General features: G+C 43.1%; 1 long non-coding RNA gene across 2 annotated transcripts; it reads left to right on the plus strand.

Annotated features, from left to right (window-relative positions):
* Positions 1-1112: 1112 nt before the first annotated feature.
* Positions 1113-24528, plus strand: LOC104143322 (uncharacterized). 2 transcript variants are annotated; one of them, XR_011142872.1, is made up of 7 exons: positions 1113-1330; positions 7176-7281; positions 7979-8271; positions 20038-20184; positions 20275-20309; positions 20684-20786; positions 21620-24528. It is a non-coding gene; the product is annotated as an uncharacterized lncRNA (long non-coding RNA). The 2 variants fall into 2 exon arrangements; XR_693889.2 differs by lacking the exons at positions 1113-1330; positions 7176-7281; positions 7979-8271 and adding an exon at positions 19569-19899 and having other exon boundaries at positions 20035-20184; positions 21620-23243.
* The last annotated feature ends 1126 nt before the right edge of the window (positions 24529-25654 follow it).

The following is a 25654-nucleotide window of genomic DNA, read 5'->3' on the forward strand; positions in this document are numbered from 1 at the left end:
AAAATGTATTTCCACTGCCTTTAACTAAAAATAGAAGAACATATACCACCCAGCAAATGCACCATGTGGGAGCGCCTCCACAGGGCCGGGGAATGTCAGAGATGAACAGGATCTTAAACCTGGGATGAAGCAAAATGACCTTTTGCAGCTTCCTGATTGGTGAAAACAAGCTGGTTAACGGAAAATAAGGTGTCTTTGGAGGAAAGATGCAAACCTAAATTCATGCCCCGTAAAATCAAGGACAGAAGTAAAAAACAGGTAAGCTTGTGATATTTCTGCATTGTTCAGAATATAAATTGGGTTGGGCTGAGCTTTATTCCCCAAATAGCAGCTGTAGACATAGTTTTCACAATGCAAAGGCTTTGGCAGCAGTTCAGCCTTAAGATATTGCTACTCCTCACTACTAGCTCATACCCCCATGCTCTGCCCTCCCGGTTGTTCTGGTCCATCTGTTTTTTGTATCAGTGCTGTGAATCAGGTCAGGAAATTGATCTGGCTGAAAAACAACGTTCCTGAAACGTTTTTTTTTCTCCTCTTCCAGCCAGATAACTCCACGGTGTTTTTCACAAGGCACAGGAAGCTGTGGCACAAGTGCAGGGACGGCGTGCTCCAGCACTGAGGCAGGAATGAATGGAAGGAGAGGACGGCTATACAGTAAGTCAGTATCGCTGCCAAACACATGCAGTAACATGACTTAGAGACATATCTCAGGCAGATCGCATCACGTTGTATTACGCCAAAGAGAGACAGTTCTCCTTTAGCTGGAATACAAGGGACTTGCAGGTTTAGAACAGAAAAGGCCGAGTTATCTCCTTTCTCTTGCCGTGTATTTCTGAGTAGCTATAGTGTTCAGCCTGACGGCAGCCTGACGAAACCCTACCTGATTGCTAATCCCTTACCTGCTCCTATGGATAATTAACTAGTAAGCACAAATGTTGCCTGCAGCATTTGCTGCTGGGAGGTAGCCCAGCTGCTGCAGAATGAAGATACAAACTTGTTGATAATCCAGCACTACTGCGGTTATATTACCCATCTCGCCCACTCCCTGAGTCATGTGCTTGCTGCCTCAGTTCCTTCTTTTTTTCCCTGATGAACACATGCATGCACTCACATGCATTTGTGCACAAACCACGCGCTGTGGAGTTCGGGAAGGCTTCCTACATTTAAGCCTAGATTTATCCAGCCTAAATTCTACCTCAAAGTGTTTTCTAAGGCTTAAATACTTCTGGATGCTGAAATGCACCTGAAAGAAAACAGTGAGCTAGGGATCTCAGTGGCATCTAAACAGGAGGAACCTTGTCATGAGCGTCTAACTTGTTGTAGATACATGGTAAGTATAAAGAGTTGCTCCCTAGACAGCAAAAGCTCCATTCCTTAGTCTACTTCTGTTGTCTTTGCTACCTCTATCCGTTATCCCTTCTCTTTTGAGGAGGTCTCCTACTTCCTCTGCTGTCTGTTAGCCCTCTACTCTACTCAACTTCTTACTTCTGATTCTTGGCAATTTCTCCATCCATTCCCCCCACAACTCTCCCTTGCACATGAAGGGCCAGTCCAATCATAAATCTCTCTTCTGATAGACTAAATGGTGCGGCTACTTAATGTTAACACTCTTGTTATGTATTTGTGAACCATACTGCAGCTGGTAAGCTGGCAGTGACACCAAATGATGACAGCCTGGTGCCACCACTAGCTGCCCTGGGTGTTACGGTTTGTGCCTCAGCAGGAAAAGTCTCCATATTCCAGTGCTACGAGCCAGTCAGTTCTCAGCTGCTGCTGTGGTAGTTCAGTACTTCTCTCTCTTCCGGGTTGTTAATGGGCTCTTTTCTTGTTATTACGGTCCTGAAAACTCTTATGAGGGTATGTTTAAAAAAAAAAAAAAAAAAAAAAAGCTTTCCACTGAAGTTTTTAGGAACATTCATTTGCATTTGCTTGCTTTTTGTGCGTGCTGACATACAAATACCTAGAATACCCGAACAGATCTCAGTTCTGCGTGTCTGAGGAGAAGCTGGGCATCCTTCACATTGTATATGGTTCTCTTTCTTCTGCAAATCAAGCTGGAATTAATTCTCCCTCAGAATAAACCCATCTGCAGGTGAAAGCTTTTCAGAACTTGAAACATCTGGGAAAATGAATACAGCAGCTTCCCTAAACATCTCAAAATCTTCAAAAAGAGTGAAAATAACGAAAAATCACCGAGAACAGCCAAAAACTTACTTTGAAAGAAAGCCCATGTGGAATGATGGAAATGTTTGGAAGGGAGACTTCCCTAGGGTGAAAAGTGTTGCTTAACTGTAGGACTGTTTGAAATGACCTGTCTGTGCTTCAACTCCAAATTCAGTTCAGTGCTGTTCACCCATGCGAGTTTGTAGCCAATGTCAGTGAAAGCCAGAATCCTGACTTCTCTGGAATCATTATTTTTTCTTCTCCTTTATTTTTGGAACTAGTTCAAAATTAGTTGTCTATTTAGAGCTTAAATTATAAATGACTAAAAATGATAAGGGACAGGCTTACTTCTCCAGTAGACATGCTTTTCTGAGCTATTGCCCTCTGTGCATTGCCCTAATGTAAGTTCTCCTTAATGTCCAGTGCTGAGTTATTTATTTATATGTTTCCTAGAGGGGTTTCAGGGTTATAACTCAGGGTAGCTATGTTATTTTTCTGTGCTTTGTTATAGTGAGTGACAGAGAAAGAGAGAGAGAGGGACGGACAGAAAGGTAGATTTTTTTTTTGGTGGTGCCCGTACTGGCTGCAGACTAGATCATATTGTATTTCTTCTTTGGGACCTCTGCGTCAGTCCTGCTTTGATTTCCCCACTGCTTACCTAAACCGTTTTGTGGTGCGCTTGAGTTTTCCAAATGACTTCAGTCATTCTACCCGGACCACGAAACGTGACAGGTCGGCATTTTAAAACAAGCCTTTGAGGAGTCCCTCAGGCACTTGGCGCACTCTCATGATACGCAGCACAAGCCCAGTCGCTTATTCTGATTTACAGAAGACAAGGCAGAACTGTAAAGCCAGCGCAAGCGAATGTGGGAAGCGTTAGCATGCAAAGGATGTGTTATTTTAGCCACGGAGGCAGGCAAGAGACTTCTTTGATGAGCACAGGTCAGTAGGCTTAGTTCTGTAGGCAAAAAAATTGGGCAAAACAGATTTCTCTTATTTTTTATAATATGGCACCAGAGGCAGAAAGTTTGCTGGAAATAATATTCTCTCCTTGCTCCTGATGCTCATATGATAGATGAGCGTTCCTATGGAGTGGAGACATCCTCCAGTCCTTTTTCCCGCTTTAGTTTTCAGCTTTTCTGACTGCTGAGGGTTTTCCTCACAATTCAAAAGCCAAAGAGAGAAAAAGGGACATACAAGACAACCTGCTTTTTTACCATTCTTTCCAACCTCTGCCAGCTGGATTAATTTTCTATTGGTGTTGTTTATTCTAATATTTTCTCTCAAGTTTTAGGGTCCTAAAGGCCCTTCCACCAGCAATGTTTCTGCGATTCTCTTCTCTATTAGGACAGCTATCTGGTAGGATTGTCTATAACCGGAGCAGACATCTCTGATGGTATTGTGTTCTACCTACTGCAAGGAGCCACATACTCAGATCGCTCCTCTTGTTTAGACTCCCGCTAACTTGTTTGGGTGTCCCAACTCAAGGCAAAGCTGCAAAAGCAAAGATAGAATTAGCAGAGTTCCTCTTGACCTTCCACTATCTGCAGACAAAGAGACATGGGTCCATAAACTCAATGTTTAGTTAAAATATATCTGCTGGTACTGTTAAGTTCGTAATGAGGAGAATGAAGGAGAGATCAAAAGATTTGCTTTTTGCAGATTTAATTTTCTTCCTCGTCTTTGCACTTTGGTCGTAAACACTGCAGTTCCCCCTCTGCCCTCCTGTTCCATACACTGAAGATTAAGTTGGGAAATATTTTTAGAAAAGACATGAGTATACAGAAGGGAGTATTAGACTGTGACCTTCTAGCTGCTTTTGAAATTTTTGAAGGCTACATGGCAAACGTTCTTAGTATTTCCAAATTCTCAGTAAAAGGAGATTCATAGATTGCTCTTCATTAATTTAAGTGTACAAACTAATTGGCCCCATATATGTTTATTCCATCTCTCTCTCATGTATGCACACACAAAGTAAAGCCAACACATATATTTCAAGAGCCCTGAAACAGAGATAATGGATCCACAGTATTGCCTCAATAGTTACTGGCATGGAATGAAAAGTAAACAGCAAAACAGGAAAAGGAAGGCTAAAACTAGATTAAACAGATTGCTGCATTCAAGAGTGTGCAGTCTTCTGGGAACTTAATGAAAAAAGGGTTGAAGAGAAAGTTAAAACAAATAACATACAGGCCTCTCTTGTATTTTTTTAAATCCTTCACCAGCTGTGTGGTAAAATGCCTTTAACAAACTAGCATGCAGTATAAAACTTTGAAAATATATAGAATTAACCTTTCATTCACTAAGCTAAGCAAACGAACAGGTTATTCCTCATCCCTGGAATTCAAATTAGGCCTATACTATTTGACAGGAGCTGGAACAAGGGTGTCAGAAATACAAAACTGGAGCTGCTTTGTCTCAGCCACAGGGTAAAAATACAATTTGTCAGGATAAACAAGTTACCAATAGAAGTTTATGCTGCATGTGTGTAACACATATATACTGGCTTCAATTTGCAGTAAAAAGAGGCGTGCAAAAATCAAGGTGATTTAAAAACCTGGCCTGTAACCAAAGCCAGCTAGATCTCTCACTATTTCTATCATTTGAAGCCAAAATCTCCTGTTGAATACTATAATCCTCTTTAATCCTGATTTGGATTCGAACCCTAAGTCCTAGAATAAATCAAATCCAGATCTTAACATGTTATTTCCAGACTATTTCTGATCATAGGATAACCTCTATAGAAATAATCTGGCATTACTTCTGTAACAATTTCCAAGGGCTGCACTTAGGAATCTTGCTACTTTCCAGACTGACTTCACAGATACATTTTCAGGTTAGGTGATCTAGCCAAAAAAATAAGATTCCTAGCCTCCTTAGCCACTGTTTGAGGTGTTTATATTTGGAAATGTGAAAACCACAGTAGCTTAAAAGTTCTATTGGTACAACCCATCACATCAACTAACCAGTACTTTTCCCTCTTATCTGCCTCTCATTGGGCCCTCCCTGACCTTGAAGAGCGATAGGACAGGCAACTTACCAGCAATGTTTTTGAGTTTTGCTATCACCCCATCAACTGAAAAAGCTCTTTAGAGGAAAAAATGCACTGCTTCTTACTAGGCAGAAGGAACAGAAAGAAACTCTTTTCAAGTAAGTTAAACAGAAATGCATCTGCTATTGCTGTGATGCAAACACCTCTAACTGATCCTGCAGACCGTTATCACTACAGAGCCTAAGAGCTAGAAGTAAAAGTTTCCTATAATGCTGTCAAAGGCATTGCAGTTGGGCATGTGCTGTCTTGCTGATGAATTGTATAACAGAGGACAGGTCTTCCTTAAGTATCCCATGAAGTCTTCTGTTTCAGGCCAGAAAAGATCTCATCTGATTAGCCCACCCTGAGCTAATGAATCCCACAGGTTCGCCTGTTTGAGAGCCTGTGTTACAACTGAACTTACTTAAGAGAGAGATGCCTCTTCTGAGGCGTTCTGAATTCAAACTCAGGTAGCTGTGATCTGGCTTCATATATTTCCAATGATATTTTAAATAAGGTAATACTTTTATTTTTTTTCCAATCCTTGACCAACGTTGTGTAGCAAGCATTGGTTAACCTGTTTCAAAAATTAGCTGTATTTCAATTTTCAAGAGATAGATATCCAGATAAAACAACGTGACCTCCGGTTGTTCCGAATGACAGATGTTATGACAAAATACAGGGAGAATTTGGAAGACGGTTGTTATAATTGTTTATAGTACTAGCATCCATAGATATTAGGAAAAGGGGCAGTTCTTGTCAAAGTCATCACTTCTGTTCTTCTAAAAAGGAAGACTTACTGCTTCTGTGTAGCAAAATCTTTCTTCTGTAAAAGGAGTTCTGATATATCCATCTCTATAAGTAGCTGGACTACTGAAAGCCCTTTTTAGCTTAACTGTGGAGAGAAGATGCTAATAAGGTAGGAACTGAGATTTTTGATTTGTAGTGGAGCTCTTGGTTACTGTGCAGGTGGAAGAGGACTTCTCTCTATTCCAAGAGAGGCCACGTTCCTACACGTAACTTACACAGACTTACGTGTAGCCGAGGTTCCATTAAACTGGGTCATGGCTGGAGTCACTGGCAAGCTAAGGTCAATGTTAGGGCGGTTTGTGTTGTAGCTGTCTGAACTATATCTGACCTATGAACAAGCAAGAGATTTCTAGTTCCAGTACAGCCAGTATCTTAACCTTCATCTGTGCAAATATTTTCCCGGAAAAGTAGAAAAGGTATTTTGAAAAAAATACACATTATAAGTGGACATGTTGTGATTCCATCTATATGAGCCATAGAGACCAAAGGTCATTCCACAGAAATGAAAATGTCCTTACTAGACCTGAAACCATGATAACACAACAGACAGAGGGTTTGTATATAGAAATTGGACAGTGGCTCCCTGGTGGCTACCATTTTATTTTTTTATAGATTCTAGGTACAGGTATCATAGCAAAAGTATTAAGACACTAGAAGTCTAAGTTATGCTCATCTCTGTCTTTCTGACATTAGAGATTATTCCTCATGCTCCGCTGGTGATACAGGGAACTATGCCTCTTTTAGCAGCCATATCAGAGGACGAATTTGCATCTGATCTTCCCCCAGCTGCTGGAGTGGGTGCTACTCCCTCCTGTGCCTGATGGGTTTTCAGCCCCCAGTCCATAGATAGTCGTTCCCCCCCCCCCGCCTCCCCCACCCCAGAAATGCTTTAAGACCTGAAAGTTTTGCACCAGGCGATTTCTCTTTGTGCTCCCTGCTGAGCATGCAGCTGCAATCCCTGCACCCAGTGGAATGCAGGTGGTAGACAGCAGTCTGCAATTACTTCAAGGACTGCAAATAGAGGCGAAAAGTACTCAAAGAGCTGAAATCCTGGTCCAAACTAAATCAGAAGGAATTTAGCTGTTTACATGAATGGAGCCAGGATTACTCCTCTAGCCAAGATGATAAGACCTCAAAGTTTATCTATACATTTACTCTTGTTTTCTGCCAGCAATAAACACAATAAAAAGTAAGATAAAGAAGTATCAAAGGAGCTGACTGTGCTACAAGGGATGTTTCTCCTAGCTGCAGGCCACAAGATTGTCTTGCACAAAGCAGTAAGTATGAAAGCCATTGTGCAAACACTACACACCATTGTTTATTTTGTCATATCACAGCTAATCGTAACCCTTTCAAAACGCTGACCAGATATTATGGAAAGCACCACACTGCCATTACTGTGGAAGGTAATTGCTGCTAGATTGGGGAGTTCACTTAAATCACTTTGGCTGTGGTTTATATGCACTGTTGTACAACATTTCAAGGTTCATCTGCTCTTAAGAATGAAATTTAATTATGGACAAGATTTGTTCTGGATTTGAACTGTGACATATGCTGTCCAAGATCTGACCAGTATCTGCTATACCATGCACGACACTATCATAACTTCGATGTACTCTTTCTCTGTGCTTTGGCAAGGGGAAGGCAACAGCACTTCCCAAGTGCTGTTGTAAACCGCATTGCCACTGTGCTGTGTTAGGGTAGAGCTCTGTCAGACAGACTGGTGATCTTAAGATGTTACTGGCCACAGCTATCTGTCCTGCTTAGGACAAACACATTAACGCTGTTACAGTAGATCAAGCGTAACCCAGAGGTATCAAACTCAGTGCTCATGAGCTGATACCTGTATGTGCAACATCCATTTGTTTGAGGCTTTCCTTATCTGGGATCATCCCAGCTCTGCCTGTCATCTAGAAATCCTAGAGAAATGGCATTTGACCTCAAATGACCACTGATGATTTACTGTTCTGACAGAATTGTCACGCGGAGAAAGAAGACAGAGGTGAGGAAGCCATGGGGATTTCGGCTACCTGGCTGCTGAAGGCTACTGCTTGTTTAGTAGACGTGGCAGAACGTCTGTCTGGACTTCACACAGGTCAAGGTCTGGCATATTAGCTGAAACCGCCAGGAAAAATGGATTTGCACTGAGACATTGCACTGCGAACTGGAGCAGCAGCACTCTGGTAACGGGCGGCTAGAGACTGCGGAGCTGGGGAGGACAGAGGAGCAGCTAGCAGTTTCAATCTGTTTTCCTTCCCGATTATGAGGTAGGACCCTTTGATTCTTTCTGTGTGCCTTTTTTATGAAGATGCTGACACAGGCACTTCTTTCCTTGTTGTTTTTCTCATGAAAAAATACGATGACAGGTTAGACTTTTCAAAAAACTTCCTCTATATCAAGGATTTAAACCTTATTCAGTTTGTGTTTTGTATTCTGATTTCTGCTTGTGGCAAATAGCCCAGGCTTGAAGGCACTGAGAAGAAAGCTCAGAGGCATAGATAAACTAGAGGCTAAAAAAGGCGTTAACTTTCCCAGTCCTGATGGACATGACGTGTTGCAGGGTTCATCCTTCCCGTCATGTGGCCTGACACAACGGGAAGAGAGAGAATTACGCAGCTCTGCATCCTCCTGGGGAGCTCTCCCATGGACACAGTGCACCGGACACAGCCCATGTGTCAGGAGACTCCACTTTTGTTTCCCTTCTTCTCAGAGTGAATCAGCTCCAGTGATTGACTGCACCAGTAACATAAAGATGAATCAGATGTCCTCAGTGATTTAATGCCCTGACATCTGTGACTGAAAATGTTCTGCAAGTTGAGGACTATTGTTGTCAGCTTTCACTCACTTCTTTAAGTTCAAGATCAGGAAGAGCCAAGCCCATGGAAGCAGGGTCATCTCTCAGCTCTTGCTCTGTTCGCTGAAACTGTTACTGTGCTTGCTTTTATGGTTAGCAAGACAGGCATCGAAGACAGGCATCGGTGTGTGAATCAGCGTACTTCAGTCTTGCTGAGTCTGCTAGACAAACTCACGCAGTCCCAGCAGAGGTGTGAACTTCCCCAATTAATCTTAATGAAGTGTTAACTTCAAAGCTGAGCTGTAGCCATTTATAGGTTAACAGGACCTCAGAGGAAAAAAACCCGCCCAGCTTGACTTACTAGAAAATAGCTCCAAGGGGACAAGGAGAGGATTGGTCAAAATTGGTGGCTATTCCGAGATCTGGAAAAAGTCCCACTTCACTGACAGCCTTTGCTTGTGCACCACTTCCATCGCAGCTGCATTGTTAAGAGACTACGGGTCAGACAGCCAGACTGGAAAAATTGTACAGTGAATGCATGCTAAAAATATCACTGGAATGGAGCAGATGGAGCAAGATAAGGAGGCCTGGATGATAAAGGCTAAGAGGAACTGTGTAAACTTATAGAGCCCAGTGATGACCTTGCTTGTGCCATCCTATACGTTATTGATGCTAGTGAAATGTGAGAGCCAAATTCAACTTCTGAGCGCAGCTTTAATCTAAGTATTTTCAGAGTCCTCAGCAACTCAGTTGCAGGATGCAGATCTGTTACCCTGAAAATAATAAAGTGTATGCTTCAAACTGGTCTGTAGATGAAGCTTGTGGAGTTACTATTACAGTTTTACTAGCATTGTTTTCGGCTATTGTGATATTAGAGCATTTGGATGTGTGTATCCATATCATGGACCCAAAATATAAGTCTCTGGGAACAAGCCCTTTATTTGGAGAAGTCTTACAACACTGTTGATACAACGACATAAAAGTGCAGCCTATGCAAGGAAATATTCCTCGACATGTCTCTACCTGAGTTTTCTTGCTGGAAGGATATGATTCTCAGCCAGGAAGCCCACCTAAGAACTGGTGAGGAAAGCTGTGGCTTGTGGAATGGGGTCCAATCTTGGATCCAATCAGCATATGTTTACTTCCTATTTTCAACCTTAGCTGGTTGAATTTTTTCCTCATTCATACCCTCTAAAACAGGGTGAATGCATTGAGCTGGTGCAGTTTTAGGGACCATATAAACAGACTGGCAGGATCCTCTGTGGAGGGTTTCCAGGGGTGTATCCCCAGCTCAGATTTGCATGACTTTTGCATTCGGGTGCTCCAGTAGGTGAAAACGGAGGTGCCTCATTTTTAACAGTCAAAGGCAACAGTAAAAAGCATTGCTCATTTGAAACAGTTGCTCTGTCCCAAAAAGGCAAAGTTGCTATGCAGAGCAATGCGGACTTGCATTCCAGATATAAGAACTTAAACATGAAAAAGGAAGATTCTTCCTGGCACTTTATTACAAGGGCCCTTGAAGACCTCTGACTCAGCTGAATACTAATTGCCAGAACATGCCCACATTTGCCTGTGTCAGCTTTTAAAATATAAAAATGGAAAGAAGAAGATTAATTATTCCTATTTTGAGAAGCTCAAAAAGTAAATGGCAATGTTGCTGTGGATGTTGGGTTTTGTTTTTATACTTTTTTCCCCATTATTAGTTACTATTAACTAACAAAAAGCAGGAGTTCACTGCTAGCCTTCCACCACCATAACATTTGTCTGAACTGCCCTCTGCCCTCACTGTACTGCTATTGGTAGCAATGGGGCATCACATTTGCAAAATCTTTGCTTACGACTAAAAGATGGATGCTGGTCAGATGCTGCAGAGCATCTGATGGACAATAGCAGTACTTCCGCATCCCCAGGATTTTCTTCTGAGTACCTCAAAAGCAACTATGCTCATCAGAGTCAAGAAGCCATTATTTTCCCATTGCAAAGTGATTTCATGCTAGCAGTTACAGAGTGTTCTCCGTTCTCTGAAACCTGTCTCATTAGGCAAGACAGATCCTTAATCTGAGCTTGGTAACAGTGGTCAGGTAGAGCTAATAGCAGAGTGAAACTGGGGAACGGTGAGAGGATGCACTCCTTTTGGCAGTAGCGGGTCACCAAGTGCTGGGGATAGGAAGCAGTATTTCACCTACACAGTCATTTCACCTACACAGTTACAACACTACTACGGGGAAAGGTTTTCTCAGCAGCCTCAAGCTGTTAGATCTATTGAGCTGTTGTGACACTTTGCTCTCCGTCACGAAACCTAATTTGCAGCTGCCAATGAGTTTTCTCTTTCCTGACTCAGGGAGGCTCTATTTTTCATTACGATAGGAATGCTAGTGGATGTTTGCTGTGAAATGCAAGTGGCGCAGGCTGATGGCAAGCTCGGTGCTGCTAGGAGGCTGTGCTGCTTCTCCCTGGGCTCTTCTAATGGGAAAACTCTGCTTTCTGCTGCTCTCCTTGCCCAGGAACATATTGCTAATTGCTATTCCGGTTCCCATCACCTCGTTCCCGGGAGATGTGTTCAGGTGGGACAGTTCGGGCTGCACAGAGTCACTCTTAACTCTTCATGGACCAGCTCCTACAAAAGCTAAGCGTTCAGCAGCAGCCAGTACAGTAACAACGTCTACATTTTTCATTAAGATTCAGCATCCAACTTGAAAATCTGGGCTGTGCTGGGTTCTCCCAGAACTCCCAGCTTGGTGTGTATATGGGAATACAACGGAATAGCTGTACTTGGGCTTGTCAGATACAGCCTATACATTTTTACTACTGTGTGCTTTTAGGTTTTAATTGCATACCCAAATGCTCTTCATTTGGAGTGCTTTGCACGGACCAGAAACTATCTTCTAGGAGAAATAATGACTCTAAGTTTTACAGGCTAACAAGGTTTAAAACTTCGCGCTGCTTCTTCTCTCAGTTGTTAGCATTTACCTAGTAGCTGGAGAAAGAAACAAGGCACCTTATAACAACAACAAAAAAAACCCTATTGAATGGGAAAAAACACATGCTTCCCTAAAGGCTGCTCTGCAGGCCTGCCAAGACACTTACAAATAAGTTATGTTGTTGCATTTTTCTTCACAATCCGATTTGCATAGCAATAGAGCTTGCAATAGTTTAAATTCAGACCAATGAATATACTCTATCTGTTTAGAAACCAAATCACTAAGGCTACAGCAGCACAAATTCTTCATCTCCTGTTAAACTCAGTACTAATGAACAAAGTGGCATGAGTGCACATGCTTGTGTCTACGTGCGCTTGTGTATGTAAATATGGAATAACTAAGGAAACTATGACTCCTCAATCTGAAAAGTGATGACAGAGGGAGGAATACTGTAGAAGTCTGCACTGTAAAGTGTCATGCAGAAGGTAGGTAAGAACTGACTGCTTGTGCCCTATTTCACTTCGAGAACTAATGGGTATCGGATGAAGCCAGCAGATAACACATTCAAAACAAACGAAGAGGATGTGGTTCTTCATATCATGTAATTATGCTGTGAAATTCCTTGCCACAGGACACTGTGCAAAAGATTTACGTGGGTTCAAGGGAAGACTGGACGAGTTCAGGTAAGGGATATCCATTGATGGTTATTAAATATAAAGTCACCGGCTCTGGCTCACTGAGCTGTAAATGGCCAGAGGTCGAGGGAGTATTTGGGGGAAATATCACTTCTCTGTCAGCATACACCTGCTCGACTCAGCTCCTACATTCTTCCATGAATATCTGCTTTTGAATCCTGCTGGAGAGCAGGATACGGGAGGAGAGGGATCTTGGTTTTGTCTCGTGTGGTATTTTCAGATGTCACGTAAATCCATGTCTAAGCATATGCGTTAACAGCTTAGGGGCTGCGTGGAGCATCAGCCTCACCAAATATTTCAGCTGGAGGGACAGGGATGTGATGATACCGTTCATATTTAAGTAGATCAAGATCAAGCTCTGAAGAAAACAGCTGAGATGAAGAGATCAATGGATTGTAATCATCATACTTGCAGATAGGCCTAGTCACTAAGTAGCATTTTGCACAGGTCTAAATATTTATGCTTCTGAGATCCAATACAGGACTAATATCATGGCTTAAATTGGGCCTTGCCATATTATCCACTTCCTGACCAGAGTAAGTTCCCAGAGACCCAATGTATCTTCCACTTTTGGTTCCCACTGAAATGTCTCATTTTTAGTCAAATAAAATAGTAAAATGAAGATAAAAAAACAAAATAGTAATCTATGTTAACACGTGGATTCCTGGAAAGGAGTCTGAGTTGCCTGTTACAATTACAGTACACATAATATACTAATGGTTTTCAGCCTTTCCTAGTGTGGCCTCAATTTTAATAGACTATGGAAAGGCAGCGAAGTGTTAATGTGAATAATGGACAATCATGTGAATCACTTCCCCTTGCAGCTCTGATCACACAGCATACTCTGACAGGCGCAGCAATAACATTTATGGACAAATAATGGCAATTATATCACTAATGTGTTAAGCTGCTGAAAACATCAACACCAACACCACGCTATTCATTCCTTGTCCATGGACCACTAATGATATATTTACGAAGGTTGCTGAGCCATGGGAACATACAGTCCTGTAATTAATAACTTGAGTCATTCAAATGAAAATTTTCTACTCTGAAATTCTATGACTCTAATTAAGAGCATTAAAAAATCTATACTTGCTACTTACTTTTTTCTAACAGTATTGTTTTACGTATTACCTTTTTGACATTACCATTTACAAGACTCATAAATGGTAAATGAAACAATGAGAGTACTATTTGCAAAAAAAGAAAGTTTATTAACCTAAATTCATAGGTCAATATCACATGCTATGGATCAAAATAAGAAAATAAGTCTTTTTCCCTTTTCCTACTGATGCAATACCAAACTCTGTTCTCAATTAAAAGCACAATTGCCATAATTGCAGCGTAGGGTGTTGAGACTTTTGTTCTATTATTAGGCTGGGTAAACAAAGTGCAAAGAAGGATCTGAGGACTTTGAGTGTCAGCATTCAAAGAAATGCCTGAGTTTTTATTGTACTCAGCAAAAACGGATGGTGATCATGACACTGTAAGAAAATGGATTTGGCTCATCAAATCCAGCACTTCATCTCCGTTATGAAAAGTCTCTCGGTTAGAAAGAGAAAGAAAAAACGAGGAGCAATGGACTGCAAGTGACAAACTGCAGAGGCAGGAGTGACAGCGAGTCGAAAACACACTACAGAAGACACGACTGTGTTAGCAGGTCGCTCTCTGCATTGGAAGTGGCAAGACCAACAGCTAGCTAGAAATGGAAGACTAGTGTGGAGAGAAAGAGAAATTACTTGATCTTCTACCCGTGATCTGATCTGCAACCAAAGCAAAAATTTAATTTGTATCTTTAAATAGTCAGTCCCGTTACTTCAGTGATTTGCTGTTCTCGGTGCTTTTCGTTTCAGTCTGATGTTATATTTCCATAGGAAAAGCATTGTACCTCTGCAGACAATAAACCCCATGAAACTGTGGTAATAAACGAGCATGGAGTGGAATAGCTCTCATTCAACAGCTTCCTGTTGGCCGCATTACCGCCTTTCTCGATTCTTGCAGCTTCCTCCCCAGCCTGCCTCGGTTCCTGGAAGAACACAGTAAAATGCACCCGAGGCAGTTTAGCCCTCAGCTCGTTCCCACTAATTCACAGAATCACAGAATCACAGAATCGTTTAGGTTGGAAGGGACCTCTGGAGATCATCTAGTCCAACCTCCCTGCTCAAGCAGGGTCACCTAGAACATATTGCCCAGGATCACGTCCAGACGGCTTTTGAATATCTCCAGCGAAGGAGACTCCACCACCTCTCTGGGCAACCTGGTCCAATGCTCTGTCACCCTCACAGTGAAGAAGTGTTTTCTCATGTTCAGATGGAACTTCCTGTGGTTCAGTTTCTGCCCATTGCCTCTTGTCCTGTTGCTGGGCACCACGGAGAAGAGGCTGGCCTCATCCTCTTGACACTCCCCCTTCAGATACTTGTACACGTTGATGAGATCCCCTCTCAATCTTCTCTTCTCCAGGCTGAACAGGCCCAGCTCTTGCAGTCTTTCTTCATAGGAGAGATGCTCCAGCCCTCTAATCATCTTGGTAGCCCTCCGCTGGACTCTCTCCAGGAGTGCCATGTCTCTCTTGTACTGGGGAGCCCAGAACTGGACACAGTACTCCAGGTGAGGCCTCCCCAGGGCTGAATAGAGGGGCAGGATCACCTCCCTCGACCTGCTGGCAACACTCTGCCTAATGCACCCTAGGATCCCATTGGCCTTCTTGGCCACAAGGGCACACTGCTGGCTCATGTTTAACTTGTTGTCCACCAGCACTCCCAGGTCCTTCTCGGCAGAGCTACTTTCCAACAGGTCAGTCCCCAGCCTGTACTGGTGCATGGGATTATTCCTGCCTAGGTGCAGGACCTTGCACTTGCCTTTGTTGAACTTCATGAGGTTCCTCTCCGCCCACCTCTCCAGCCTGTCCAGGTCCCTCTGAATGGCAGCACAGTCTTCTGGTGTGTTAGCCTCTCCCCCCAGTTTAGTATCATCAGCAAACTTGCTGAGGGTGCACTCTGTCCCTTCACTCTAGCAGACTTGAACATCCTGACCTTACTTCCTACTTCTGTACCATGCTCTCTGCATGTGAAAAAAAAAAGAAAGATGCAGTATTATTTTTATCTATTATTTTATATAAATAATTTTATTGTTATTCTAGTTATTTTTTATCAATGACACATTATGTCCAGGCATCTTTGCAGGGGACGTTACTGAAGATAGATATGGTGAGTTAGTGGACAAGGGTGCTATAGCACATTGATATCATGCAATTACTGATGGTGAGACTCTAAAGATACCTTCTTATACACATCATATTATATCTTGCTTTACTCTTTCTGTCAATCAATAAACAGTAGGTTTGTACACCTTGTAAATGCTCCCACTTTCATTTCCTCTACCACTTCCAGTCCAACTCAAAGCCTTCCTTAAGACTCAAGAGATGCATAGACATTCAAAGTATTACTGCCATGTCACGCTCAATCAACGTACGCCTAAAGTGACTCTTGCTTTCCTAAACCAACCCTTTCCTAAGGCTTTCCTAGTGCAGCTTGTCTTATTTGTATTAACCTTTCAGCTAGCAATTTCATCAGGGAAGTGACTCCTAAATTCAGCATGATTTAATCTCTGTGTCTTGAACTGTCTCCAGGGGACTGAGGCGAGGGGCACAGCCAACTGGTGTGGCCACTGGCAAACTGGCAAATAGGTGCTGGCAACCAGTGTCAGAGGTGGGGAGCAACTGCAGGCAGAACTGAAGGGAACCAACAGCTCCGTCAGTGCCTGGGTGGGTTCCCAGCTGGGGAAGTTGGGCAAAAGGAGATTTGAGACAAGGTGGGACAGGAGGGAGCACTAGTTTGGGAAAAGGGAGCCAATAGGGGCTGGTTTGGATTAGTGGGATTGGATGGGAAGAGATTTGGAGCAAAGTGGGAAGCAGATGATTGGAAACTGAGGGATTTTATGTGGAAGAAGTTGAAGGACATGTAGGTAAATTAAGGCTTGGATGGAAAGATTTCAGATCATGGAGAAAGGGTGTAACTGGAGTAGTATCAGTTTGAGGGGATTTGGTTCAAGGTGGGAAAGAAGGATCTGAACTGGAGAAAGACATCTTAGAGCTGGCGGCTCTAGGAAGGTCTGGGGATGAAAGGGTCAGGCTAGGGTGGGAAGGGCTTTCTGGACAGGAGGGATGAGCAGCAGGAAGCTTGGCATCTGGGAAGACAGGGAAGCTCCTGGAGGTGGCGTTTTAGAGGACTCGAGCTCTGCACAGAAAAAGGGTGGTTACTGGTGACTCAAAAGAAGGTGTCAGTGGCAGCAGGGGCTTCACTACGGCCTCTTGCTCAAAAGGTCTCTTCGTCTTTTCTTCCTTACAACAGAGTGCAGAGACTACCCTGATCCTACATGCCCACCTCTGTCCTCTCCTTGTCTCTCAGTAAGGATATGTCGCCGTGCTTACATTAAGTATCTGTTTTATTGAATAGGGTCCTTTTTATCCCTGCATCCACTGCCTGAGCACTGGTAAGAGAAAGAGAACTTTCTTGCTGATGGGAACAGTTGTACATTTGCTTTTAGTTGTAAAATTTATTGTTGTGTTGTAAACAATAAACTTGTTGGGTTGTGAAATTTAACATGTTCAATGTTGAATTGTCTTATAACTATTAATAAAGAAAACCTAATTGATTTTACAAGGTTATTACTCTGTATTAGATATAATATGAATTAAATACATATAACACATAGTATATATAAATATGAAATACTATTGGCTTGATTTATCATTCAAATACAGGCCCATCCAGTGAATCAGGTTCAGGAACGGACCTCTCATATTCCTGCTGAGGACCTAGTACTTCTAATTTGAAGGCTTTTTATAGCTTAGCTACTACAGAAGCCAGTCTACAGGAGAGCTTGTCAGCTCAGCAGTACTGCTTAAAAAGAGCATCTGACTTCCATACTCTTTTTGTTCACTGCATTTCGTTGAACAGCGGGCAGTGCAAAATATCTCAGCTTCAGGCCCCTGTTACACGGTCTTGGCCTCCCATAACACCCTTGTTTCACCAGACCCTGAGTCAGCTCAAGAAAGAAAAATATCCTTTACAGATGCATTTGTCAAGGAAAGCAAAAACTGTATCTAGAAGGCTCACTTAAAGAGATTCAGTTAACTATGAAACTTGTAACCTGCAATCACAGCGTCAGCTTAGCTGCTTCTGCCTCATATATTCTTACTGCTTTACAAAATGACGTGAGTACTAATGTCAAAATCTTTGATATTGGTGAGGCAAGAGACAAACCACAGCTAAGCTTTTTTCCCCTCCTAAATTGAGTTTGTGCCCTGGTCAGTTATAAAAGTGATCTCTCAGCTGGTAAAACTGGAGATTTTATGTGGAATCATAGCATGTCAGTCCAAAACTCCAGCAAGAAAGTTATCTTCCTGCCTGAGACCGCGCTCTGAATGGCCTAGATGAAGTCAGCCACAGACTTGGTAGCAGTCTATAAAGATAACCATTGGTTTCGGGGCACGATGGGCCCATATCAAGGATCCCAAATCTGGGGAGAGATCATCTGCAACTGCTCAGCCCCAGCTCTGAGACGCAAGCAACAGAGCTGTCATAAATGTGAATAACTGGAATTTGTATGAGGGTGATGATGATGTAATTTGTACAGCTGGGACATCACATGAAAGCCAAAGAAAAATAAGAAACAAAACATTCATAAACACAGACACACACACTATCGGGAAGTTTCACCTCAGGAAATCACTGTGGCTCACTGTTCCTGTCAGTAACGTGTCTGCAAATGTCACCCAGCAGCAATGCCTCACTCGACAAGCAGCCCCAGAAAACAGAGGCAACCAAAATGGTGATGAGAGATTGCCACATACTTTTGAAACAAGTCAGGGATCAGAGCAATTGGGAGAAAAATTACGCAACAAAATAAACAACTTTTGCCAAGAAAGCCAAGACTGAGGGAGGAAGTTGCTTGTGCCAGTCCTGGTCACAGAGGAGAAAGCTCTGTTTCTCTAGGACAGGACAATATCGTCGGATTCAATATTTGTGTCTCTCTACTTCCCTCTCTACTTAACTCTTTGAACAACTATTTTGCCCAAACTGGTGATCATACTCAAAGCTTCCCCTGTGAAATGCTATCTGGCTACACGCGGGCTGTACGTCTGTGTGAAACAACTATACTAAATTTTAGCAGATATATGTGGCATGGGAAAACAATTTCCTTCCTCCAGAGAACCACACTTTTCTTCTTTGACTTAAGCTTACAGAAGAGCCTTGTTGTCTGTCCTTAGAAGTAAGAGCTCTCTTACCTTTGTACTAACAATATAACTGTATAGTACATAACAATATATATAACAATATAACTATATATATAACAATATAACTATATAACATGTAACTGTATTATAATATAACTATTATTACTATTAACTTTTACCGTAACTATTTAGATTCACAATTAGAGAAGAAAAAATCACAGGTCCAGGAGAATTTAATTCCATTTTCTACTGTCTGTGAGCACACCTCTGTTGCACATTACAACAAGAGGATTAGGGCTGGGAGACCAAGTCAAAGGGTGTACCTTTAGATAAAGGTAGCAGAAGACACAGAGGTTCATGTCTGTCTTACTTGAAATAAGAGCCTACAGGGATCCCTCACTAGAAAAGTCTCTTGCGTTTCAGCTGCTGGTGTCCTGCTGATGGTGGGACACAAAGTAATATTAGACAATGCAAATTTAATGAGGCTCTGCTACACAAAATAAAGGATGCAAGTACAAATGCTGTGCTAGTCACAGTAAGACAGAGTGAAGAAAGACCCATCACAAGGGCTTTGCCTGTATTCCTCTTACTTCCTCTGATGAATATCATGATGAACTCCCTAGGCTTGTCTATCCTTTTACTGTATTCTTCCAAATCTAATGCTTCCAAGATGAAGTGTGAGGCTGATGATCCAGTGTGCACTTTAATAAAAGTACTGGTACAGAACAGACGTCAGCAGGGTAACTTTTTGCACTGTGCTATTATCACGATGCCGAGCTGGAGCCTTCATGTTTGCAAGTCTACTTCATTTTCTGAGGTCTACTCAGCCTCCAATGGCTCTGCTGACATTAGCAAATTTGCCAGTCACGATGGTAATCACAAGCCTACTAGGAAATGAGGTCACAAGAGTAGCTGGAATAACTTCAGAAAAGCCTTCCATTAGACAGCAGTGACTGAAAACCATTACTGACGTAGGCTGATTTAGAAAAAGTGGAAAACTGTATCTCATTACAAGTTGCCACTATATGCAGATTAAAAAAATAGTCTGTTTGGTGCCACTTCAGGTAGACTGAAGACGGACTTGGCTCGGGAGAGTATTCACAGCGTTTTAACAGGTTAATACTGGCAGGTTTATTTAATACACTGAGCTCAGTTCCTGTTGGCTAATGTTAACGTTGGCACAATTAGGCTGATGAAAACACTGTACAGACGTCTTCTGGCGATCCAGTCCCTCCCCAACACTTGTAAGTATCAGATAATAAACTCTTTTTCCATGGTTGCTCGGGTTGGTGATTCACTGAAGATTACTTACTCTAGTTTCTCCACTTCCTTTTGTAATGTGTCTGGCCTTCTTACCTAATTCCATGCTTTCCTCGCAGCAGCTCTGGTTATCGGCCAGTCAGGACTTCTGTGGGATTTCTTGCTGCGGGCTGATGCAGCGAGCAAGGAGGACTGAGCGAGGAGGGCACCAAGCAACGGCCCTCGCCTCCCAGGCCGGGGCTGCGGCGGGGCTGTGTGAAAGCAGGGGGGTAAGCTGCAGAGCAGGGGCAAAGACTCCCGGCGGTGACAGCTGGCACGCTCCTCGTCTCACTCCTTTTTTTCATTTGAAATCATTGCAGGTGCTTCACCTTGCGGAAATTTAGCTTCTCTAAAGGTGAGCTTTTTGTCTACACTAGACTTTACTTACTCCTCTGTAGCTGATTCCCTGTCATTATCCTATGCAGCTGGTTCCTTGTTATTATTTACTAAATGCTATGTTGAAACATGATCATAAGTTTAAACTCCCACCTTATTTAAACCTCTATTTAGAATCATCAGAATAAATTGTCATTTTCCTACTGGAGGTTAGTTAATTCTTGTCTGTTGTTTTTGCCTCTAACAGCTAAGTTTTGCTATCTGTTTTTAATCTCCGCCCTTACTTTTAATTAGGCTCACCTTTCCCTGTAATCATTGCTAGGGTAAAGTAGAAAAATGAGAGGTGGATGTTGGAAAACCAGTGGGTTTTAAAAGTTTCTGTTCTACGTGCAGGTGGAGAGACTGCAAAAAAGGAGCCCCTAGAACGATTACTGGTTGCGAGACCCAGAAGGCGAGAGCCACACCTTTGCTCCCTGCAGAGTCACGGCAACACATGGTGCGAACACGCTCCTAGTTCTCTTGGCAGCACCTTCTAGCATCACTATGACGGGCAGAACAGATTTCAGTTGCTCTGCTCTCCCCCATACCTGCTTTTTTACAGCTCAGGAAGGAGGTCTGAGATTCTGGAGCATTTCAGCATTTTAGCTTTCTGTTCTGCAAAGGCCTGTATCTATGGGGTGGAGAGTAGACTATAAAATTACTTGTTGGAAGCAGTGTTAGTCCCCTGGCTATGTCTGGACTGAGGAACGTGGGTTTCACAGCGTTCAGGCAGCTTCTCAGCCTGGTTGTGTTTTCTGCTCGGTGCCCAAGTTACAGGCTTTTCTCTGTATTTGCACTTTTATGGGAAGGAAATCTGTATGTGTGGGCCAGATGGAGGTCATTACGTTGTTTAATCAGATTCTAAGTCAGGATATCAAGGACCAAGACCTAGAGACATCTGGTGGTACGTACCCACAACTCATCTGAAGCATCGTCACCTGGTAGAAGTTCTTATTGTCAGTGAGGGAAGAGGCCCCCGATGCGATCTGCAGAAACCTTTCTGCTCTTGTCGTCCTGACTTTTCCCTTATTTCAGCTGTTAGAGCATATTAAATAAGCATTTTCCCAGTGTTTCTCTTCCATGCAAGTGCCTGCTTTAGTTGCCATAGGGATGGTCTGTGACTGCGACTGGCAAGGATCTCAAGGCCATCTCTCTGGTGATGTGATGTCTGCTGTCAGTGAGTGAAAGCCCCTGCTCATTTGCATTTCACAGCTCCAGTGATGTTTATTGCCAGTATCAGAGCAGATGCAAAGAATGATTTGTTTTACTTAATCTATTTTTTTCTTGCAGGCCAGCTACAATTCTATTTTGTATTCTCTTCTGATAGAAGTCAGCATGAATCAAGCCTAGAAACTTGTCATCTGAGGCAAAGAATATGCTGTTGACCTTATCTCCAGTCTCAAGATGGCCTATAGATTTTCAGGGAGCATAAAGCCTAAAGGAATTGATCTGTGCATGCAGGGGATCAGTGGTCAACTCTTTACTTCAAAAGACATTTTTGCAGAATGGCATTAGCCATTTGCATGCAATGCAAATGAGGAAAATGAGGAAAGCAACCTTTCTTGTGCTGCATTGCTTTAGTTTGCGAAAGAGCATGTTGACAATATTGTTCTGAATTAAAAGATGTTCTGAGCCCAAGATGTGATAAATATGTTACTCCAAGAAGAGGAATAAAGGGAGTATTTGCCTGTATGTGTGATTTATATTTCAGTAGAAAATTCTGGGGAATTTCTCTTTACTTGTGAAACAATATCATCTAGAAATAAGAACAGAATTTCCCAATTTTCAGCTCAATATAATGTCACACCAGTGAACCAGTGTTTGGCACTACAACAGCCATCTACCTGAGCTTCTACTGTCTCCTCTTGTTGCAGTAGGATGGAAAACGGAAGGTTTTGTTTTGCCGTTGTGCCGGCCTTGAGATGATGCAGAGGGCAACGTACAAGTGGAGAAATGAATATTATCAGCCACCTCTGAAACCATCTTTCAACCTTCTTCCAGATTAACTCTCCAAATTAGCTGAGTAGGGAGCTGCCTTCCATTTTTTTTTCTATCCTGAGCAATTTAAGACATGTCTAAACTACAGGACAAGCAGTGCTTCCTGCATGTGGATTACACCCAAGCATGCAATTTTCCACTCTCTTCCCCTATATTTTGGTTTCTATGAGAAGAAGGTAGTAGAGCCATATTACTCTCCATCCAGGTTTCCAACTGAGCAAGAAAGATCTGCAGGAAAGATCTGTAAAGAACATTTCCCACACAGTCTGCTCATTACCAGGATCAGCACTGTCCCATCTTTCTGAGAACAGAGTTGTCTTCATTTCTCTGTCATTCCCTGCTGGTCTTACTCCTTCTGTTCCCCTTGTATCTTTTAATTGCTTTCCTATTCCCTTGATACCTTTGCTTTTTCCTCTCCTTCATCTCACCTCACCTCCTGCTCCGTCCTCTTTCTTTCCTCGGTCTCATGTGTCCTTTCCATTGCTCATATGGGTGCAGTTTCCTACCTGAAGAGGGATGATGCTGCCAGCTAGGTAGGAAGGATTGATAGAGAATAAATGGATGCACAACAGATGAAAGCTGCATTGCACGATACAGCAGAAACACGGTGCTGTCCCAAAGGATCCGACACCAACGTTACTGAGACTGATTTGAAGAGCTTCTGAATACCCGTGCTAGCAAAACCAGGTTCCACGGACTGATTTAGAAGGACAAAAAGCTTTCAGGCCTGGAAAGTCAAAACGCAGCAGTTACATCTGTGAGAAATAGCATAGGTTAATACTGTACTTCAAACTGAATGGGACTTGCTCGTTCTGCTTGTGGTAACATTTTTGTGTGTTTCTTCCTTGAAAACTGTGAGGCGCTTGTTAAGTAGGAGACATGTAGCAGAATAAACATTTGTGTAGCGTGTGACTCACATAGAAACAAAACTGTTCTTGCAGTTAAAGTCCAGGAAAACATCCTAAAACTCCTTTGACTTAAGTATCTCAGGATATCCAGTGTCTCAGTAACTGATACACGGCAGCTAACCTCAGGGTCTGTGCCGTTTTCTGAATTCGGCTTGCAGTGCCTTTGAGCAGGAAACTCGGTAAAGGCACTGCAGCTTTCCATTGAGGGGCTTTGCATCTTGCTGGCAGGTAGATTTACATTTTTTTCCCCGCTGTCTGCTAACGTGTTTGCTCTAGCAGCGTTCGCAGACAAACCCGGGAAGCTCTGCTGCCTCCCGATTTCGCGTGGCCTGCTGGCGCGGGGAGCGGGCGCTCACCGGGAGCGTGAAGATGCAGAGTCGGCTCTGCCCCCTTCCCGTTTGCCTCCGGAGCTGTAAACGTCAAAGCTTTTCAAGCGCCCCTCGAACAAAACGAGTTAGTAAATCAGCAGCGGTGGCCCGGTGCACACTCACGCGGTGCATGTTAAGCTCCTGTACTTCATTCACTTCTTTATCCGATGGCTCCGTGAGAAAAGGGAGCTCGCTGCGGCACCGAGATGCCTTACTCATTTTGTTTGTTTTTTTCACATGGCTACTGTTCTTGTTGTGTTTTTTCCAAAAGCTGCGTCAGATGTGCTTAGCATTCAGCTCCACTAGATACGGTGGATGAAAAGGCTATTTTCTCTTCATTGATGAAATATAATTGAACCCACTTATAATGAACTCGGATACCAAATAATGAAACTCCATTTATGTGAGCGGGGCTCTTTACCGAACGTCCCAGTTCCCATTCCCCGAAGGGAATGTTTTATGTGCTTTTCCACCCTTTTAGCTGAGACCAGAATGTGGCAAATCAGCTTTGCCTGAAAATGAAAGTTCCTCATTATCTCTATACCGAAGAGAAGCAAGTTCGTAAAAAGAAATTATAAAGAATATGAGCTGTTCAATTAGCAATCAGTGCTATTTTCAGAAAGCCCTAATAAGGCTTTGTTGAAGAAACCGTTTATTTAGCACACAGTTTTCCCCAATTTTCTCTTTCTTCTGTTTTGTTATTCCATTACACCTCACTGAACAGTACACTGCGTGTCCTCTTTACCTTCAACCTGTTTAAAGTTATCTACTGCAAATTCTCCAGGAAGCTGCCAATTCTGGCACCGCTCTGTAATCTCTTCCCTTGAAAACTCTAAGTGCCTTGTTAAATAGCGAAACAGCATAAGGCAAACATTTGTATTGTGTCTTTGTGACTCCTGCAGAGATAAAGCTATCCTTTCACTTCAAATATGAGAAGATGTCCCTAACCTTTTTTACGTGAAAGTGCTCTGGATAATCGGTGTATTTCACCCAAAGTCTCTGTATGACCTCATGTGCTATCTGGAGAATGTCAGAACTTCGCATTGAAAGATAAGGAAGAAGACTCAGCCCCGGACAAGGAAGATGTGGAAGGAAGGGTGGGCAACCCTCGATGCACATGCTGGATTTTAGGAAAAATAGATTTATCACACACTTTTTCAAGCCTGACTGCCTAAGCCTAGGCATTTTTGTTTCTCTGAACTCTGCTGATGTGTGAGGAGGTCAAAATCAACCGGAAGGGCCCTCATTTTTAAAATGAGCAATGTGCTTTTTCTGAGGCATCGTTAGCCTGGGAAATTCAGGAACTCTGAAAAAAAAATTAGCTTAAATTTGGCCACACTGCCACTGTCTGTCCCCAGCCCTGACTTTTCATCAGCTCAGATGGGATCTAATGCAGGAGCAGGCTGCATGCAATCAGGGATCCCCCGGCTCAGTGGAGCCACAGGACTTCATCATGGGACCTTTTGGGGAGAGGTTCTCACATGCGAGCAGCATGGCTTTTGGTCTCACACAGGAATAAATTTCTGTATCTTCATGCACCGTATTTAAAAAGAACATCATTAGCAGGTGTATATGTTAGGGTCCTGAGTGCACTTAATGGCCCTGACCAGCCTCACCTGGGGCCTCCACCACACCCTGCTGTAGGGCCTGGGGGATCCATTTAAGCTCAGCCTGGAGTGGGCCTTTATTTTTTCCCTGGCCTATGCTAGGGGTGCTGGTCTGCAGCTCTGTTTCTGGCCATGCCTCCTGGTGGACCTTGGGTGTATGCTGTAGGTGCTGTCTCCTGATGGAGCCCTTATATGTATGGTGCAGCTGGTCTTCAGCCCTGGCTTTGGCCTCACCTCCTTTTGCTCTTGCCCAGGCACCCTGGGTGCTCCTGGGTTTGTTGCTTTCCTGAACTGCTGATGGACCTGGCTCTGGCCATTGTGCCCAGGCCCTGGGGACTGTGCCCTGTTGGTGCCTGCATTGTGGTTGCTCTTGGCTCCCTTCCCTGAAGGAGCAGGTGGCCCTCACTGCTTGTGGACAGCATGTGACAAAATTGGATTGGTGTA

This window comes from Struthio camelus, chromosome 9 (genome assembly GCF_040807025.1).
Source record: "Struthio camelus isolate bStrCam1 chromosome 9, bStrCam1.hap1, whole genome shotgun sequence".
NCBI lineage: Eukaryota > Metazoa > Chordata > Aves > Struthioniformes > Struthionidae > Struthio > Struthio camelus.